The following is a 17,811-nucleotide window of genomic DNA, read 5'->3' as shown; positions in this document are numbered from 1 at the left end:
TGGCTCACCAGAATATTAATGCTGGTTCTTGTCTTCTATTCCTGGGCTTATTGCTGGCTTTGCAATCTTCAATGATACTTGTATTTTAATTGTTTGTATATTTGATTGTTGGCAGGAATCTCAGGAACAAAAACATAGAGAATAACACACTGGCAACCATAATGTGTCATATTTCTGCCATGCACCTGAACATTGTCTTAACTTTTGACTTGCTTTGCAATCCTTAAATGGCCAATGCTATAAAAAGACAAGTATGATTATTCTACACCCTTCAATTTGTATTACTAATGAAACATTGTCATCATTTCAGATGTTTATGTTGCAAGATAAAGTCCTACCTGGAAGTTATAATTAATTAAGTAATTAGCATTTTAAAAGCCTTTTTATTAGACCAGAATACCAATAAGAATTATTGAAGTACTCTTGTTGGCGAAACTAAATTACACAAGAAGCCAGACTTTCACAGCTGTTCATATTATGTTTGATTTATTATATATAAGAACCAAATTGTTTGCCTCTTTCTTGCCAATAGATTATAATTCTGCTTTTAAAGAAACTAGATTCAGCAGCAAAGTTCTTTATGAAGATTTATCCCAAGAATACATTTGGCATTGGGGTGCACTTAATCAACCCCCTCCCCTCTCCCTTGATACTCTAGTCGTCCTCTAGAGGCCTCTTGCAGATGCCTGGCCTCAGGATGGCTTGGTTAGCTGTTACCAGGGGAAGGGCCTTGTCAGCTTTGGCCTCTACCCTGTGGAATGCACTCTCAGATGACATTCATGAGCTTCTGGGCTTGCTTAATTTCTACAGGGTGTGCAAGGCTGAATTGTTTAGGTTGGCCTTTGAATGTAATAAACAAGTTTGGGGGGTTCTGTTAATAAGATGGTGTTGGCTACATATTTGAACAGTGTAATATTTTAATGTTAACAATTTATATTTATTATTTGTTTTTATGTTGTTTTTCACTCATTTATACAGTTTCTATGTTGTAAGTTGCTGCGACCCCCTTTGGGAAAGTGGTGAAAGAAAGAACCCACAAAATTTCAAAATGGCATGATTAAAATTGATTTCCTGTACTTTCCAGTCATTTTTAAAGCCTCAATGTTAATTAAATGTCTAGCTTTAGAATTGTTCTACACTAGTGAAATGTGATGTAATTACCAAAGTTTGTACACACAGTTATAATGGATGTCTTAATCAACAATCCACTGTTCTATTATTTACTCACTACAGTCTCATTTATTTAGTTATTTTATTACAGCGTTTTAATTTTTATGTGGAATAGCAGCACCATTACTGTGGTGCATCAATAGTGTTTGCACTGCTATTTTACCATGTTGTCAGCATGATATATGCTTTAATGCATGCTGCAAAGTACAGTTCTTGTTGTCAGCCTCCAAACTGCTTGTCATAGTTGCCATTTTTAAAAAAATAGAAACTGTCAGTATTACAACACTACATTATTGTGAACTGGTGCCATTTCTGTTTCTACCTTATATATAATGTAACTGGTAATATGATATAATAGTGCTAATTAGAACAAGTAAAATAAAGATATCCCAGTGGTGGGATTCAAACAATTTAACAACTGGTCGTGGGATTCAAATAATTTAACAACTGGTTGTTTACAAGCACCATTTTAACAACCGGTTCTGCCGAAGTGGTGTGAACCTGCTGAATCCCACCACTGCCCACAACTACTGTGAACTTAAATGCTAAAATTAATCACTGCATAATCATATTATGTCAAGAAATGGCTTTAAAAACAAAGGGGGTAAACAATCTAAAATTGAGGACTTTGCATTTAAAGCCAAAAACAATTTTTATAATGATTTTATAATGCCTATTTCAAATTGGTTTTCTCCCTTGACTTCTGATCATTTATTTCAGAGTGGTGATAATAACGATGAAACTCCCCCTACTTTTAATCCATCTCGTAGCATTACTTACACTTCCATTGCCACCTGTAACAAGCACAAACCAATGCATCCTAGTGGTGGCAATGAAGAAGCTAATAAAAACATTCACTCAGAGCATGCAAGGGGAGGGAGTGAGGGGTGGCATGCAAGGGAGAAGAGGGAGGGGAGGGGGGACATGGCCCATCCACCCTAGTGGGGAGAGAGGGAGGGGAGGGGGGAGAGGTTGCATGCAAGGGAAGGGGAGGGAGTGAGGGGAGGGAGTGAGGGGTGGCATTCAAGAGAGGGGAGGGAGGGGACCCGGCATCTGGACATGGCCCACCCACCCTAGCAGAGAGTCTTCCTGTAAGAAGACTCAAGGAGACTCCCTTCCTCACCCCACAACAAACATCTTGTGAGGTAGGTGGGACTGAGAAAGTTCCAAAGAACTGTGACTGGCCCAAGGTCACCCAACAAGCATCATGTGGAGGAGAGGGGAAACAAATCCAGTTCACCAGATAAGAATCTGCCACTCATGTGGAGGAGTGGGGAATAAAACTCATTCTCCAGATTAGAGTCCACCATGCTCAACTGCTACAGCATGCTGACTCTCCTACACTATGGGGAGAATGATGCTGTTCACCCCTCTGAAGAGAAAAGAGAAGTATAAGTATGTAAATAATGCATGTATAAAAACTGCTCCAGCATGTGAATATGTCATGGAACCATCTCATCCTGGTTTGTCAACACATGTTGTGACTAACCCTACAAAATCTCAGGCAGAACAGTCTTTATTTTTATAAATAACTGAAAACATTGGACCTGTCAAAACTCTTGAAAAGAACACACACAAAACCCCTGTGCAACATGATGACAATTCTTCCAACTACTGTTGAAGCATAAAATTTGTAGAATTGTGGGATGTAATCCACACTTGGTTAACTGCCTTTCAATCTTCACAGATTCTTGCCAGGGATCTTGCAGGCCCTGGAAAGCTCTATGGATCAGATGGGCTGGGAGTGGCTTCTTGCTCACCCCTGTGATAGTGCTGGATATGTATTTTTCATAGCAGAAATGGCAGAATAGAACCACCCCCAGATGAAGGAACAGGGGGAAGAGCCCTCCAACAGTATAAAGAAGCCATGGAATCCATCTCCCCAGAGGAGGATACTGTGGGAATAGAGCAGGCAGCACACTCACTGCTTCTTGGGTACTTTTTCCATTGAATTTGTCCATATGATAGCAGGGAGACAAATTAGGCAGGGGAAGTGTAGAAACTCCAGGTTCTTCCCAACCAGGAGCTGGTAACCTTATCTAAAGTTATCAGAGAGGTTCCCAGATTTTGAAGTGGGTTTTGTTACAGCAGGAAAATGCTCATCAAGGGATTGGAAGCCCTGGAGAAGGTCAAAAAGCAGTGGGAAGATGGTGAAGTTTTTCCAAATGATCTCCAGCTTAATCAAATCCTGCCTGATCTGAGTGTGAAAGTTTTTGTTGATATGGCTGATGACAACCAGAAAATCTCCAGCTACTCATCCAAAGTCTTTGCTGCTGAACTTATCTACAGACATCTCTTTAATGCTTCTAGCACGGTCCAGTTGGTCACCATGATTTCCAAGGCCTACCACACTAGTGTCACCAAAGTATCTGATGGACCACGGGAGTAGCTTCTGCTGCTTCCTTGCTATGGAAGTTGACCAGCCAAGCTTGGCTGCCAAAAGAACCAAGCTGAAGGCTTCATTGGGCTTAGGAACTGATGAAGAAGCTGGTGTTGGAGAAGAAGACAGAATTTGAGAAGTGCTTGGAGATGAGAGAGGTGCTGCCTGCCAGTGGAGATGCTGAACTATGTCTGAAGGTGCTTAGCCTGGAGGAGGCAAACAAGTCCATGTAGCCACGGATAAATGGCTCAAGAAGTGTGGACCTGACGCCATGGATCTATCTCTTTCATTATAACATAGCTACTATAAATGTGACAATTCTGTGAAATAGCTTGAAAGTCTATCATACTGTACAAGCACTGAGAATTCTGTGACAATCTGACATCTTTTCTAAAAGTCAATTACCATCTGGGTTGAGCTTTGAAAACACCGAAATATCTATAAATAAAAACTGCCTTGTTCTATGCTAATAATTTCTAATCTAATCCCTCTGAAGTTGTTAATAAAATTCTGTAATTTACTTGTTAAAAAAAACAGCTTCATAGTGATGTTATCTGAAGCAAAACTGGGGGGGGGGGGCTTTTCTTCACAACACAAATAAAATGACTTGAGGATGGGGGGGAAAGTGTTTTGGGGAAGAACTCTGCATAGTTTTTTTCCTCAACATACCTTCAAGACTTTTTTTTAAAGCTAAATCAGCAATACTTTCCCCTCCAAGATGGGGTCAATAAGTTGGGGGGGGGGGTGTTTGCCTGTGTAGAACAAGAAGCATTTTACTTTCCTGCCAAAGTTTAAAGCTTTTAGTTTCTCTGTAGCTCACATCCATCATTTTCTGCCCTTCTCAGAAAGCTCTGTGCTGCCACCATTTGCAGAGTGTCCCCATGGAGTTTTCCCTGGTTGCAGCTCATCTGTGTGTCCTTTCAGTGTATAAAGTGCATTAATAACGTTATTTTTTTCCTGGAAATCGTCTCACATTGTGATGTCATAGCGTCAAAGATACCTCATCTAAAACAAAACAAAAAAGAAGAAAAAAAGACATAGCAGATTGCCAGGAAAAAACTAACTTTATTAATGAACTTTATAAACTGGAAGGATGCGCAAATGAACTGCAGCAGACAAAAAACTCCATGGGGACATTCTGCAAATGGCAGCAGCATGGAGCCTCCCAAAGAGGGCAGAAAATGGTGGACATGGTGTGGACAAAAAACAACAACCCTAGGACAGATCTTTTTAAAATGTCTACAAGATGTTTTGTTTGTGGTGTGCAGAAAGGGCCAGAGAGACCGGGGGGGGGGGGGGGGGTTCATTTCAGTTCCCTAAGCTGGTTTAGTTAAACATTTATTTTAAGGTGGAATATTATAGGACAACTAAAAAGAAAATGCCAAAAAGGTTTCTTTTGCCATAAAGGTTATCTGTGTAATCAGAAAATCTGACCAGCAGTGAAGAAAAGGTCTTAGACAATTTAAAGAACATTCATTGCCTTCACATATTGGAAGGTAGGAGAATTTTCCCCTTGTGATCCTTTCCCTTCATACTCAAATTGTTAATCTTTTACAGAAAACATCCAATAAGTAGATTAATGGGATTGAAAGACATTATTGTTTTTGCAGTAGATGGTGTGCGTTTTGAGTTTGAGCTGCTTTGGGTGCTTCAGTTGCAGAAAATGTTTTTGCTTTGGAGCTATAAAAGAAATTATACACTCTCATTTCAAGGTACATCCTGGAAATATCCACAATAGCAAAAACTCCCCTGTTGGATTTTACAAAATCTCCAGTACTTTTGTATTATTTTGTATTATTGAGCTGAGGCATGGGGATGAGTTTCCAAGATGAAAGCATTAATACTTAAAAGCCAACTTGTTCCCCTTGCCCCAGTGAAACTTTTGTCTATATTCCATGCTAACATAATGACTAACAGAACCAACATTTGACATGCTTTTTCCCTTTCCTCTTCATTTCCCCTTTGCTCTCTTTCTAATGAGACTGGAAACCTTGGGGCAGAGCTCTGTTGATTTCAATATTTATGCAGTGCCTGATAGGCACTTTTAAAAAGAATAAATGATGCTGCTGAACCTGATAAAGATATTGTTGTGGGAGGAGCCCTGCTAGGTAAAATTCTCCTGTGGTTTTGGTTCAATCATCCTGCAATGCAAAGAAGGAGAGTGCAACAATTAGCTTGGGTAGTTGTGTAAGAAAAAGAATTTCAGCAGGTACAGCTTTTTTCATTCCTGCATGACAACTTAAGGTCACTATTTTTTTTCATCTTACACAGATGGTGATATAGTCCTAATAGTAGTCCTAATAGCCCAGATTAGCCAAGTCTCCTCAAAGCTTAGAAACTAATAGCAGAGTTGACTGTGGTTAGTGCTTGGATAGGAGACCACCAAGGAAGATGACAGTTTCTATGCAGAGGCAAACCACCTCTGCTCCTCTCTTGCCTTAAAAGCCCTGTGAAGCAGAATTTCATGGGGTTTCCATGAGTTGGCTGTGACTCAAAGGCACCTGCCCACACACCTAAAAGAGGCCTTATCTCCTTTGCATCTGTTCATCCTACCTGTTTTTCCTTTCTCAGTAATTCTGTCTACATCTGGTGATACCCAGGTATCTTTTAAATTTAATTGGTATCAGAACCACTTCATGCAAACAAGCTGTTGCATAATGACTGTTTTGAGAGCAATGCACAGATCGCTCTCTGTAGTGAGTGGACTGGCTAGGATGTAAAATCTGCATTCAACTTTTTTTTTTCACTGTTGTCCAGGAATTTGAACATGCTACATGAATGCAACCTGGCCTGCAAACAACCTGGCTATTCCTGTAATGAGCCCTCACTACCAAAATCTCCCCAAAAATATTTTTAACACAGTAGTGATAACTTGGAGATTGGCAGGGTCATAGTGATGTTAATACGTGAATAGGCCATTGCTTACTGCTTTTGTAGTTGCTGAAAAATGGCACTTTTAAAAAAGCAGGGTCATTCAAATCGTTTTCAGTTATTACATAACTGAATTTAAAAAATCTTCTGAAAAACATGCAAAATGTTAATAGTTTTCAGCTATTACAGGAGTCTCACTGAGAGGCAGAAAATTTCACATCCCATTACACATTCCTGGTTGCCATGGGTGGGAACATAGCATCACACAATGTGATGAAGCAGATATCCATCTTAAGCAATCTAAATTATAGGATCACCTGATGTTTCGATATCAGTAGTCTGATGAGCACTCTAGCCAATTCTTGAGAAATTCTGCCTTTTCCTGATACTTTGGATTTTCTTCTGCTTCCATATGCATGTATGTATACATTTATTTATTTAATACATTTCTATTCTGCCTCTGTACCCAACTAGGTTTGCAAGGTGGCGGACATCATAACATTTCAACATTAAAAGCAATTTAATATGTTTTTATTGAATCATTGCATATCCATTTTTTATTGAATCATTTCACATCTACATTTATTAAATGTAACACAGACTCTTGGAATCTTTCAGGTATCTCTGGGATAAAAGAGTCAAATAGAATTACTCTGGTATGACTCACTGAAGAAAGACTCAAAGAAAAAATGTTAAATGACAACTGAACTACACAGGAAAGGTAAACTATCAGCGTGGTGTTGTGGTTAAATGAACCAGGTTTGATTCCCCACTCCTCCAGCTGAAGCCTCTTGGGTGGCTTCGGGCCAGTCACAGTTCTGACAAAACTCTCTCAGCCCTTGCAGAGACTGACAACGCAAAGCACCTCTGAACATCTCTTGTCTCGAAAATCTGGCAGGATCACCGTATGTAGACTGTGACTTGATGGCACGCACAGAAGAGAAAAGAGCTCTGACTTGGATGGTCCATGCTAGCCAGATCTTGGAAGCTAAGTAGGCTCAGCCCTGGTTAGTTTTGGATGGGAGGCCACCAAGAAAATTCGGAATTGCTATGCAGAGTCAGGCAATGGCAAACCACCCCTATTCATCACTCACTTTAAAAACTTTTCTGGGTTGCTGTGCACACTTGTTGGAACTTTACACACACAGGAAAAAGTGGTAAGCACTGACTACTCCTATATTAGAAGTAGGTAACGAGATTTCTGTGCCTTAGAATTTTACATCTTCACACCTGCTGGGACTTGAGACATAAATACAAAGAATAAATGTTTATATTATCATCATTTTTATTATTTTAGCTAGTGGCTGGCCTTTGCTAATGTAACCTCCTTCTGTGGGTTCTGTGGGGCAGTACTTGGAATGAGTTGCAACAACAATTTTTAAACAACAAAATGGTTTACTTTTCTTTACAATTAACACTTTTAAAACATCAACATTTAACGTTACAATTCAAGGTCCTGTTCAGGTTGCATTTCAAGTCCTTCTATTTACAGTCTACTGATATTGCCAAGTCCAAATTCTTCTTTGCAAGTTGGCTGGCTCCTGAAGACTCCAAGGGCTTGATGAACAGGTTGCAACATGATGAAGGTTTCCAGGAGAACTCTCACCCATTACAACCACAAAAGAAAACCCTGAAACAATAAACTCCAACATTTACAACAACAACAACTACCTTCCCTGTAGTTCTAACACATCTAAATATTTTAATAATCATCTCAGTCCTCCCTCTCCGCTTTGGTGCAGCCTTGTTTCCCTTCATTGAATCTTACCTACATGTCAGTTTCTTACTTTGCAGAGCAGTGTATCCAATCTCTCTATGAATGACAAGCTTAGCATAAATTGAGGTGCTGAAAAATAACATCCAATAATCCTCTTTTCAGGTCAGCCCTTGCAAAGTAAGAAATCTGCAAACTAACAAACACTTGAGCTTATCACTTGACATTCTCATCAGTAAGAGGGTTAGGGCACAAGTGCACTCATATCTGATATTTTTTGAAGATGACTTTTTTTGACCCTCCTCTCCAATAGCAAGAGAGATCATTAAAAACTTTAAAGCTTAAGCAAATAGTTCATGATTAATACTGTATATCTTGTATTTAACGCTTTTCAAAAGTGAAGAATTGGCAGTTCTATTGTATCATCCCTCACTAAGGTCCATATTGATTTGTAATGCCTTTTGGAAGGAATGCAGTAGTAGATTGGGATTACATGCTTGCTTCCTAGATTTCAGACCTCACATAATGATTCCTTAGGATAACTTTTGTATCAGTTATTGTTGTTCCTCTCACTACTGAGATAGAGCTACTGATCATGATCAGTTCTTTGAAATGACTACTATGTGCCTCTGTCCTTCAAGAGGTGAGAAGTTTTAGGAATAGCACTACTTACCTTAGCAGGAACAGTCTTATGGCATTTTGTAATGTTTGCTTTACTTTCAAATGTACAAGCTGAGCATAGCACGAAGCAAACATACATTTACAGGATCACAGTCACACTCAGTACTGGAGAGGGGGCAGCAATGCCAGCTGCTTCATTCTGTTCCACCTCAAACCTTTTCCCCCTGTTTCTTTTATCTACCCACCCACATACCCTTCTGCCTCCTTCTCTCATGCGGTACAGCTGTCCAGATGACCATCCCCTAACAATTAGCACCCACTAACATTCTCTTGTAATTATTATCTTAAGGACCCCCACCCCCCACCCCACTATCACTGTATCTATGTACCACCAAGATTCTCAGCCCTATCATAGTCAGAACACTGGGGGACTCACTGACTTGACAACACAGCAGATATTCTCTATCAAGGTTCTCCATTGACAGTGATACATTCTTTTGACCTGGCTGGTCTGTAATCCTTACTAGTATAAGATTAGTTTGAAAGGGTAGTCAAGTTGGTCTGCTGTAGAAGAGCTAGAATACATTGTGGTCCAGTAGAACCTTTGAGAACAACAAGATTTTTGTAATATGAGCTTTTGAGAATCAAAGCTGCCTTCATTAGATACAGGTAGATCGTTCAATAGATACTCCTACCTGTGTCTGACAAAGGGAGCTTTGATGGTTGAAAGCTCATAAACCCAAATTTTTGTTGTTCTGTAAATTCTAGTGAACTCACCCACTAGTAATATATTAATATTTCTTGTTTAATGTTTTTAAAACTATATTTTCTCCAAGCAAATCTTCATTGGCTTTATTTATTTATCTCATCTATAGGGCATCGTTCCAATAAATTGTCCAAAGCATCATATACTATGAAAAACTTTAGTCCTAAACTCTTTAAACCCTTAATGTCTATAAAAGCAAGATATAAACATTCTAAAATAAATAACATTAAAGTTTATAAACAAAGATCCTAGGCCACTTAAATTACTGGAAATTCATGGACCCAAGGAAAATATCATTACGACAACATATTTTCAAGTGAATTTTATATAAGATGGAAGTGTGTTTTCAGCAGGTAGTTATGCCAATGAACTTTAATGTGGAAAAGAAGCAAAAGGTAAGTCTCTGTCAAGGTAAATGCCTTTGAAAATTGATTATAGAAGGACTGTGAAACATTAGCTACCCAAGCTCAATTTTTATACTTTCAGAAGTGCTGCCTACATTCTGAATTACTTTTGTCTAGGGTTATTTTTCCACCAGCACTTATAGTAGGTTTTCCAAAATTATAATTAAAAAAAAAAACTTTGTAGAACACTATAAATGTACATGGCACGTTAGAAGTACATAAGACAAAAATCCCAGCCCTAAGGGGCTTAAAGTCTAATTCTGACAGACAACAATTAGTGGGGCGACAATTTAATTCAAGTAAGTGAGGAGGGAGGGGAGAAAAGTCAACAAAAAGATCAGTATTTGAAGGCTTCTGGAGGCAAGTGGATTTTAAGCAGGGATTTGAATATGGGGAAGGGCTTTTGTCAAACAAGAAGCAGGACGCTTTCAAAGCCTGAGGGACAGTATGAAAGAACTAAGTATCAAAGTGGCAAAGACAAAGAAGACAGTGAGGAAGGAACACTAGTAAGATGCTCACAGGAGAAATGAGAGCAGGCACGTGAGTTTCTGGGAAACCATAGGAACAGGAAACAGAGACAAGGACACTAAATAAAGAAGACAACAATCATTAGCTACTGTTTCAAGAATGACATTTTATTTTAAAACCAACTTAATAAAGAATGAAACTGATTTTTCCTTGAGAAACAAGAAAACAAGCCCTCAATGATAGAACACAAATGTGTTACTTTAGACTTGGAACTGAATAATATGTTGTATGGTAGTGGAAAGTCTGCTCTTCAGATGGCAAGAAAAGACTAGGCATACATACAGTTCTAAATTAGACACCATTTGATGCAGGGAGCAGCAAAGATAGCAAGTCACAAAAATGTTCTAAATGCCAACAAATTATCTATAAATTGTTTCTACACATAAATTAACACTTTTGCCAATGAAACAATATAAATGCTGGTAACAATTTAACTCCTGTTCACTGACTTCCTCCTTCACTAGGTGAACCATAAAAAGAACAAGACCAAATGTTGCAAATTAATAGCAGTTAACAATCTGTCACTAAACATGAGGTAAAAATACAGTGCTACTATCATGTGGAGTAAAACTAAAAAAGTATTATGATTCAAAGAATGAACATGAGGAGAAACACTGCAAGAACAGTTCACCTTGATTAATTGTTCAGCACCCGCATTTTTTGTTCCTTAGGACAAATTGTTCTATTCTAGCAAAGGTAAGTGTGGTCAAAAATATCTGAGAGAAATCTGGCCAGCTATAGGATACAACAACCATGAGCAGAGAGAACAGATGAAGTGCACTAAACATGGCTAGTGGCAATAGCTGTGTAAGTTAAAAATATTTAGAAGGTGAAAAACCTTAAAGAAGTATTCAGAGCAAGACCCAAAAATTCTTTGGCATCATATAGTCTATTTGCAAACATATGTACAAAAGCTCAAGAGCGTACCAACACTGCTACATAAGAAACATATTATTTCGTGCAAACAGTTCAAAGAACTCAGTACACTAAGAAACTTTAGGAAAACATCAATGAAAACTCATTAAGGATTGTTTTCTCTTTACAGATAAGAGCACCCACTAAACCTAGCCAGTGTCCAGGTATGATCCAACTTCATATAGAACTTCAACGGTAAGGGGTTTGGCTCGTTGTTATCCAAAGTCTCTGTTAGACTACTAAGAGTGTTGTTCCATAAATGACATCAACTCAATCCAAATAACTGTGCTGTATGAGCAGTCTGTCAGAGAAACTCACAATGCCGTACAATTTTTGGGTCTTGCTATGAATACTTCTTTAAGGGTTTTCACCTTGTAAATATTTTTAACTTATACAGCTATTGCTGCTAATTGTGTTTAGTGCACTTTCTCTGTTTTCATTTGTTGTAACTAACCCCCACTTGCTCATTGTTTATGAGTAGGGAGAACACATAGCAAAGGCATCTGGTCAGATGCATAAAACAGAAACTTCAAAGCATTCTGAAGCTAAATAAACCCCTGCAGTGCAAACCTAAAAAGGGGAGGGACCAAAAATTATAAGACAAGGCATTACACTGGCGTATCTCAGAGATACAACAGTGTAAGGCATATGTGGATTTTGCACAGGCCTAATATGATGAATGTAGGGCACAATACAAACCATTTGGGGTGGGGAGACTTCACACAGGTCCCGTCCCCAAAACAAGTCTGGCCCACTTTAGTCCTCTCAACTCGGAATTTTCAACAGTCACTAGAGATTCTTTTGCAAAATTGTGAGTTTGAACTGCTCCTGTGTGAACAGCCAGGTAGGAGACACTTTATTTTTCTCCCTTTCACACATTCAGTGTAAGTTCCACACTGTCCTCCATCAGTGAGAATCCCCCACACCTGCCATTCTGTGCAAGTAACCCAGCAGGTTGTGGGCAGATTCTCTGAGGTCCCCACAGGGTACAATGTCCCCCAAGCATGTTTTCTCCCCATGGCAGCAAGTATGACTGATCTACAGCAACATGTTCATTATTACCCTGCCATTGCAGGGAGGTCCCTTTTCCTTTTGGCATGTTGTACATGTGGAGCTACACTGATGCAGCTAATCAGATTGTAAGACAATCAGTAGGGCTGTGGAGCTTCATTTCTGTATGCCTACAAGCTACGCATGTGTTGCAGGAAATTTTTGAAAAGAGAGAAGAGTCTCTGTGCAAAGGCATGAAAATAACCTGGATTGTTTCCATGGGCTCCAATTGCTGCCTGCATGATATGCATGTGATCAGGAAAAAGGAAAACAGGTTCCTTTATAATGACTGCAACGTGTTATACGTTTACTGTACAAAATCCACCATAGTTACCACAGCAACCCCCCCCCCCCCCCCCCCAGCACAACCCTGTCAACTTGAGTTGTTATTAGCCTTTGTAGCAGTCATTTCCATTAGTGGGCCAAAAATCCATTTCTACGTTAGCAAATGGATTTTTGGCCCACTAATAGGTGGCTGCTGCAAGGTAACAATGGGCTGTTGAGGGGCATAGCTGAAGTTAGTCAGCTCCCGACTCCATTCCAGTTCAGGAATGCCCTTGTCAATGGTAGAAAATTACACCATCAAAAAACATGGTGTAGCCCATAGGTGCTATGGAAGGCAGAAACTCAAGTGCTACCTCACTGATGCTCCACCCTCAAAAGGCTTAGAGGAGCACAGGATGCTAACTATGGGCACAACTAATCACCTCTCTTCCCTTTGGCAGCCAAGCACCCTCCCAAGCTCATCCTCAACCCATTCTACCATTTGCTTCAACCCATTCTACCCTCCCAACCTCTTCAACCCATTCTACCATTTGCTATTCAGTAAAGTCTGGGTGAGGTATGTGTGTCTGGGTTTACAAAGCCAGAAATATATCAGAAAAACACTGTTGTGGAGCTCTCCCAAATATATCTGAGAGTCAGTGGGGGTGCTACAAGGGGGCGGTGTGTGTGTGTGTGTGTGTGCGCATTGCCCGGGGGGCATAAAAATCTCCCCCGCCCCCTTCCTTCTTCGCCCTGCCCTGCCTTGCCAGACCTGGCCCTGCCCCATCAGCCTGGCCCATTTTCAGCCAGCAGAAAGCTGTTTTCTGCCAGCTGGAAAAGGTAAGTGGGGCCCCCCTGTGGGGGGGCATGGGGAGGGGGAGGGGCCAGGGGAAGGGGACACAAGGGGGTGGAAAACACGGAGTGTGCCCTGGGCGCACTCCTGCCCAGCTACATTTCTGCTGAGAGTTCTCAGGAAAATGTTAATATGGATCTTGGAGCATTGAGAACCAGCACTTGCAGGCTCCTTACATTGGTAACTCATAGTTTCTTTTCCCTCTGAGGCAGGATATGACAAATGGTTTTGCAGTTGCAAGTAGCTGTTTTGCTGGTTTATTTTCCCCTTTCCTTGATTTAGCATTGGGAGGCATGGCCAGTTGGTTGCTGGCAGTTCAATGATTGATGGGGGAGGAATCCAATAATGGGCCCACTCCTGATCTGCAGTTTCTGCTCCAATCTCATGCATTTTGCAAGGGGGCCCAGGTATGAGCGACAGAAATGTTGCAGTGAGTTTGTAAAGCAGGCAAAGGAAGGAATGGATAACGAAAATCAAAGCAGCATATAAACAAGGGCCTGATACAGCTTCAAGTCACAGTATTTTGCAGTTGGGTCATTGTGACCATTCAGATCCCATGAATTGCCAAGAAGGCTCATCTGTTCACAAGGCATTCAGTGTTCCTTGTCTGAACTCCACTGCACCAAACCTCCATGTTGGGAATTCGATGTAGTTCTGACTACCAGGTTGCATCTTCATCACGCATCGTTAGAGAAACGACATGGAGTGCAGTCCATGGCCCTGAAAACGTTAGGAAATTATGCCTCAGTGAGGGTTCTACTTTGCCTACTTGGAAACCTGTGCTCTTGGTTTGTTTCTTTAAAACCAACCTGTGAATAAATAAATTTTCTTAGTTATGTATATATTAATCCAGCCCCAGTGTTCTCAGTAACCCTGTGTGCACAAAATTCACTTCATAGCGGTGAACTCAAAAGCTATATACTCATTACCTGTAGAATACCTGGAAACTGAGGGGAAGGTTTAACATTTTAAATTAATATAAATCCCTAAAATCTTAGGAGGCTGTGTGCATGCCCTCAATAAGAAAAATGGTATACATTGTAAGTATACACTTATATAAAAAGAAAAAAAATGTATAAAATATATGGGGGACATTAATTTGTACTTTTTCCCTCTTTAAAAAATGAAGATCCAGCCCTGTGCAGAAGACATCCCCTATCTCTCCAGACACACTCAGCAGTCTTTTCTCAAGGACAGGCTTGTTAGCTTGCTTGTTTGTTAGCAAAATAAGATCATATATTTTACCTTAGCCTCTTGGGTGGGGCAGTTGCTCACTCCCTGGAAAGTTCTGTGAAGATAGCCCTATGATTGGTGGTAAATATCAGATTTTTCCATAAGTGTAATTGTTGGGGAGAGCATTTTTTCCACCCTTCTCCTCCCTGCCCCCAGTTGCTGGAAAGATGCTTGTATTAAGCTCTGGAAACGTTTTTGGCCAGAGAAACAAAACAACTATGCTACATTTGAACTCCAGTAAGTAGACAAATCCAAATCAGCTTGGTTACATTACCTTGGCATCTTTGTTTGCCCTGGCATCTTTAACCCCTTTGGATAGCCACAAAGATGGAAAGAGGCACTTTGAAATGCTGAGGCCAAGTTCAGACACGGGAGCACTTTTTCTTTTGCAGAGAGATTAGCAGGCTGTTACCACAACTTTAGATTGTTGCAGATTCAGGGGCCAAGACGCTGCTCAGGGAATTCATCTTGACTGAATGATATCATCAAGGAAAAGACTGAGATTGGCATCTTTGCAGGGTTCTACCCAGTTCACAAAAGTTTCTCAAGTTTAAGATCCAGTTTATACATTAATTGGCTCTGATATACACAGAAAATGATTCATGTGAGTGGGTAGTATGTTCTCTCAGGGAAAGTGCAATGGAGAAGATGCAGCAATAGCTTGTATGACCAATTATTTTAATTTTCAGTGGTATAGCACACCAGAACATTTAGTGAAAAGTAATCTCATGCTTCTCTTTAAGTATCTCTCACTCTCTCTCTCTCTCTCTCTCTCTCTCTCTCACACACACACACACACACACACACACACACACACACACACACACACAGAGGGTGGTAAAAAGTCTTGTTGAGACAAATAGCCACAATAAGTTGTCACATTTTCTGGTGCACCAGGCGATGAACCAGAGAGTAAAACCAGAGTAAAAAATATAGCGATGTGTCCAGCTTTCTTCATCTTTCCAGTATATAATTGCTGGCCCCACAATTCCTTTGGTTTACCAGGGCATCTGGGCAGTGTAGTAAAAAAAATGTTTCGAATTTGGATGTGCATGGGTATGCCTCGAGGACTTAAAAAAAAAACCCTCTGAGACAATAATTTGCATAATGAGAATATGAGACTTGGTAGATACAATAAGATAAAAAATCAGAAAACAATGACAATACAATTTCTTAATGTGTTAAGCACAATTACTTTTCATGCATAGTTAAGAGTTATCATCATTGCATTAATTTTAAATGCAGTAGGTGAGCTGGAATATTGATGTACCATGTAGAATCATAAATACGTATTGCAAATGTACAGAATGTGGTAACTGCCAAATGTATGTGTAAATGCTAGCAATCCCTGATTAATTTTGTGAATGCCTGAAAGTGGCTTATCTCTTACATCATGAAAAAGGATCTTTTTTTGCTAACAGAAAGTTCTTCTGTTCTACTAACAGATTCATAGGATTCAGCTTATATTTACTTCCATGCCTTTGTGACTCAATATTTACAATATTTTTATGGATTTATCCATATTTACACAAAATCAGCAGGATTTGTAGATTCATTTGTGTCTGTGTTTATGCATATATATATCACTGACTGTTTTTCAGCTAAGGCAGACTGTTTTGTAGTTCCCTTTCAATAGAAAAATATAGCATGTCTGTTACAGAAAAGGAATAATGGATTTAAAGAAACCAAACCAAAAATGATATTGGAAGAAAGAGAAAAGAATGGCTAATTAGAGGGTACCATTTCAGGACATCTTATTGTATATCATGAAGTACTGAGATTTCCAGTTTAGAACTGTATCCTAGTTTTCAAGTATTCTTTTATTTTCCCACTTTGAGTAATGATCTCGTTTCTTCTCATAAGTTCAGTTAAGAAGAAATAGAGTTTTATTTCTTTTCTACTCTTTTATCTTCTCATGACTTCTTGATGCATCTTTTCTTCCTCCATAGAACTTCTTTTATAACAATTTCTGCGAGTCTTAAATAGATGACTCAAGTCTTCAGTGACTACCAGAAATATTAAGTTTCATCATCATCTGGCAGAGGCATGGGGGGGGGGGGTGGTGACCAGGGACAAAACATCCTCCTGGTGTCCCCCTGTGGGTCATGTAGCCCTGCCCCCACACATTGCATAACCCAATCCCCAAGAGGCTGCTGAGCTGCCTTCTGGGGCGCTCCCCTGTGACAGGGCGGGAAACGGGTTTGGCAGTGTGGCAGCCTCCCGCGCTGCCGCACTGCCTTCTGGGGCGCTCCCGTTTCCCGCCCTGTCACAGGAGAGCGCCCCGCTTAAAAAAGCTGAAAATCTGGTCATCTTAGGTAAGGCAGAAAGAAAAAGATGAAGCAGACTTGTGGGATTTCCTTTGAAGGCGGTCTTGTTGTCTTCCCCTTTTACATATTTTATTCACTAAGGAGAAAGCAGAAGAGGAATCAGCCTCCTTTCTAGCCCAGATAATTGTTGTTATTGTTGTTATTGTTCCCTCCCATCCCTCCATCCATTTATTGTGCTTTAAAAACATTAATGACAGAATTAGCAACAAAATGATGGAATAAGCGCTAGGATGCATACATAACATATTGTCTTGGCTAGTGCTGCCAAGTGCTAGGAAGTGGGAGAAATAGTTGGTGTTTGCTAATGGGTAATGAAGTGGACATTTATTTAAACCTGCAACAGTCAATGTACATATAAAAAACTTACTGGTAGAAGTTCCATAAACATGCATAAACACATTATGGTTTATTACAGCACAATAATGGGCAATCTGAATACATGGTTTTCAGCTACTCAGTTTCAACTCTCTGCCAACATCCATTTAGATTTCCCCAGGAAAAAACCCCCAAACTACTACTCGAGGAAAAAAGAAAAGTGGACGGGTAACCTACTTATCCTTGGCCATATCAATCTCCATTGGAGACCTAGCAAAAGTTAAAAGTTAATATGAGAGCACCCTGGGGCTTGGCAAACAAATATGAAATTGCTTGAACAAATTAACAAGCCTTTAATTTAAATAATGCAGGGCTTCCTTGTCCCATCTGTTTTTTTTGC

Source organism: Sphaerodactylus townsendi, linkage group LG01, assembly GCF_021028975.2.
Source record: "Sphaerodactylus townsendi isolate TG3544 linkage group LG01, MPM_Stown_v2.3, whole genome shotgun sequence".
Taxonomy (NCBI): Eukaryota; Metazoa; Chordata; class Lepidosauria; order Squamata; family Sphaerodactylidae; genus Sphaerodactylus; species Sphaerodactylus townsendi.
Note: the sequence above shows the minus strand (reverse complement) of the source record.